Source organism: Spinacia oleracea, chromosome 5 (genome assembly GCF_020520425.1).
Source record: "Spinacia oleracea cultivar Varoflay chromosome 5, BTI_SOV_V1, whole genome shotgun sequence".
In the NCBI taxonomy this organism is placed as follows: Eukaryota; Viridiplantae; Streptophyta; class Magnoliopsida; order Caryophyllales; family Amaranthaceae; genus Spinacia; species Spinacia oleracea.
The window spans coordinates 67,238,733-67,243,088 of NC_079491.1; positions in this window are offsets into that span (position 1 = coordinate 67,238,733).

The window sequence follows — 4,356 nt, forward strand, 5'->3', positions numbered from 1 at the left end:
TGTTCTCCAAAATAGGTAAATAATACTCATATTGCTTTAATCCCGAAGGTTCGGTCACCCTCTTCTATTACTGAATTTCGTCCGATAGCTTTGTGTAATGTCTTTTACAAGATTATTACGAAGGCCCTAGTATTGAGATTGAAGTCCATACTCCCGGGGGTTATTTCCGAAAACCAGAGCGCCTTTGTTCCTAGTAGACTTATAACAGACAATGCCCTTATTGCTATGGAGATTTTCCATACTATGAAGAAGAGAAGTAAAGGACGAAAAGGTACGATCGCTTTAAAACTACACATGAGTAAAGCTTATGACAGGGTGGAGTGGTATTTTTTGGAGCGTCTGTTGCTAAAATTAGGGTTTGCGGAGGTCTGGGTGCGTCTTATTATGGAAAGTGTGTCATCAGTTTCATTTTCTTTTATCATTAATGGCAATGTGTGTCGCTCAATAATGCCCTCTCGTGGTCTGCGACAGGGTGATCCTCTTTCTCCGTACCTTTTTATAATGATTGCAGATGCTTTCTCAGGTCTCATTAAAAAGGCTTCGGACTACAGACTTATTCATGGTGCGGGTACTAGTCGGGGTGGTCCAAAGATTACTCACCTCTTCTTTGCAGATGACAGTTTGCTTTTTGCGAGAGCCAACCGAAGTGAATGCTCAAAGATAGTTGATATACTCAACGTATACGAAGCACCTTCCGGTCAGAAAATTTGAAGGAAATATGTCCTTCACCCAAGGTGCATTAAGTCTAATACCAAGGTTCAGATTAATTGCGAACAATTAATTCAGTGAGATCAAGTGATCGGAAAAGCTGGCTGGAGCAATGCTTCCGATCAGTGAGTTCTAATGAATATTAAGCTCACAACTTACTCTTGACTGAACCTACAAGGTCACACCAATGGCATGTAACAGATCACCAGATTAAATGAATCGGAAATTCATTTAATAGCTTTTCGGGAATTAGTTGGAAAACGTATTATACGATACGACCTTGCATCGGAATCGTATATCGTATCGCGAATATTCGTAAGCTAGGCGAAACGAATAAATCGTATCGTACGACGGTGATTCGTCGTATACGAAACGATAAATAATATATCGGAAATATATTAATCGCGGATACGAGGAGGCAACGCTGCCAGCCCAACGAGCCAAGGCGCGCAAGGCCCACTGGGCGTAGCAGCGAGCCGGCGCGCAAGGCCCATGCCTTGGCTGGGCGTGCGCGCATGTAAGGAGTAGCAGCAGCAGCGCACACAGCGCGGCCCAAGGCCCAGCGCCTGTGTGGTGCGCGCGTATGGGCTTGCTGTCCGGTTCTTACCCTTGTGGCTTGGCCGGATAGTATTATAACCTAAGGGGTTATAATATTATTCTACACAAGTTTTCCTAACCTAATACACAATTCATCCACACACATCAAACCCTAAGGAGGAGAGAGAAACCCTAATTCTCTCTTAGCCTCCATGGATGTGTTCTTCCCAAAAGCACAAACTCTTGAATGATTGTCTAAGCTACTATTATCAAGACGGATCTTAGGATGTTGGTGAACCAAGTAGAGGAACGACAAGTGGAGTTCTTTGTTCGTGTTCGTTGACATATTATTGTGGAAAACACGCTTCGAATGTAAGTTTGCTTAATCTGTGCTTTATACATGTTTCCTGGCTTTGGGGATTGTTTCCGCACATGTTATTATGTTTAACTGTATTCCCCTACAGTGGTATCATGAGCCTTATGTATTCAAAGCATGAATTAGCATAATAATTATTGTTTTTGCATCTGTCGAAATATTTGGAATTTTTGTTGATTTTTCGGAATTTTTTACGAATTATTGGATGAATTGAGTAATAATCAGGTCCGAAATCAAAAATGTTCGCTTTTTCGACTTTTAAAACCCTAATATGAAGGAAAACGATTTTCTAAGATCAACTCATGAGAATAGAATTGCGAAAACAGGCCTCGAAGTGTCTTTTTTTTGGGCGTTTTTGTTAATTTTTCATTAAAAAAATTAAAAGTGTCGGACAGTAATTCAATTAAAAGGTCAACTTAAGCTACTCGGAATTTCTTAAATTTTTGACACAATGTTTCTGGGTACATGCTTGGTCTATGGTAAAAATTTCAGACTTTTCCGATAAATATAAACCCTAATTTTGCCTTTCCCCAATTCGTAAAATTTGAAACCCTAATTGAATTTTAATTAATTTTGGTTTAATAATTCGGTTAATTGGGAAAGGGGATATGATTTCATGGGTCAGTGGATAATTTTAAAAATTATTGGATTAAAATTTTGAATGGTTTCGTTAATTTTAATCGCACTTAAACCAAATTATTAAAATTCTGAAATTTAATTGTTTATGAACGATTTAAAGCTTCGGATTTTATTAATTAAAAGTTCAAACTTTAAATGTTGATTCATTCGTTCTTAAAAGTTTGAATATTGTTAGCCCTGGATTTAATAATTTTACGAAATTGGATTGTCGTTGGAATTTATTAAATCGTTAAAAATCGTTGTTTTTCGAAAATAAAAATCGTAACCTTTTTGAAAAATAAAATTAATGCAAGTTCGTGAATTAAATTTAATTTTAATTAAGTTGGTCCGTATCATGAACCAAAGGCACGAACATGAGCATGGTGTACGTGTGGCTCGTCGAGCCATGCGGGGCTATTGTGCTTAGGCCGAGCCGCATGCGACACGGGCAGCAGCAGGTACGCTGCGTGCCTCGTGCGCGCTGGGCGAGGAAGGGGCAGGCAGGCATTGCTTGCGGGGCTGTGACGAAGCAAGGCGCGAGCCATGCGACGTCCAGCACACACACGACGCACAACACGCACGCAGGGGTAGCATAGCTGCAGGGACGCGATGCGCGCGCGCGGGGCTTGGGGTGTGCGAGCCTTGCTCGTGCGCTCTTAGGCCTCACGCAAGGCATGGGGCTGGGCGCAAGCCTAGCCCGACTAAGTAATTGAACTTTTTATTAAAAATCGTTTAATTCGTTGGGCTTCGTATATTTGCATTAATTTGGGCTAACGGGATATTTAATTTAATATTTTATTTGCCTGGGCCGGGCCGCGAGTTTTAATTTAATATTTCATAATTAATTATCCGGAATAATTATTGGTTTGAGTGGGAGCCACTAAATGAAATTAAAATGAAATAATTATTTTTTAATTATTTTCGTAGGTCGAATTATTTTAATTAAATTCAATGTTAATTAGAATAAAGTCTAAGGATTAATAATTTGGAAATTGATTAATCTTTTAGGACGCCTTTATGTGAACGTGAATTTTAATTAATTCACGTAAATACTTGCATATTAATATGGGCCATTCGTTTTAGCATACGAATGGGTGAATGCATAGAATATATATTTTATGTAATGCAGGTACTCCAAGTGACTAGTATGGCCAATTTAGGATAGTTAAATACGGTCTGCGTACCGTTCTACCTTTGAATGTAAAGTTGTAAATATGGTCTGCGTACCATGGAAATTTTGATGTAATTTATTATTTTCAAGTATTTCTAAGTTTAGAAATTTAAGTTAGCATTTGAACGAAGATTCAAGACGATGCCAAGCTAACAAGGAGGTGATGAAGATTGGATGCTTCAAGACAAAAGTTTTGGGCCATACTGGATCACCATTTATTTATGCACTTCAATATATATATTATGCGTGAATGTATGAATGTATGTATGCTTTGCATGAACAGGTTGTTTCCTATGAATCGATTAGTTTTAGGTTCAATAAATAATCGAACCAACATAGAAACAACTAGGTCCAAGTAATATTGAGTTTAAAAATTGCCTTCCAAATCAACACTTACAAAAATCTAGGGATCTAAGATAGTAGGTTTACGCTAAAGCGAGGTGCTATTTTAGTTGACTTAGGTGGTAAGGCGTCCTAAAGGAGCACGTTGATTGTGGTTACAACTCAAACAACAATGGCATTATGTTGTGGCAATGGGATAAATTATGGTATTAATTTATTAACCAAGAGTAATTTGGAGATTACTAGCAATAAGTTTTGCTTACCTAAAATCTTAAACTACTTAAGACATGCTAAAGCTGCTTAAGGATTTAGGACTTTTGGGGTCTTGGAATCGTTTCATTCATTTTGGACCATGTTTTTGCTTTTTGCATGATTGAAATGTTTAATAGCTTTAATGATTGCGTGAATGCTTTTATTTCAAGTTATTAAATTATGATAAATGTTTTTCTTTGCTAGTTCATTTTGTAGAATCGTAAATCTTCAACTTTATTGCGTTCGGACGATAGAACTGCAATATTTCCTCGGTCGATTGGTAACTATTTTGAGAGCGATTCTCAAAGAAAAGGAGAGTGAGAGCGTATCTTGAATGCTATTTTCTTATAGT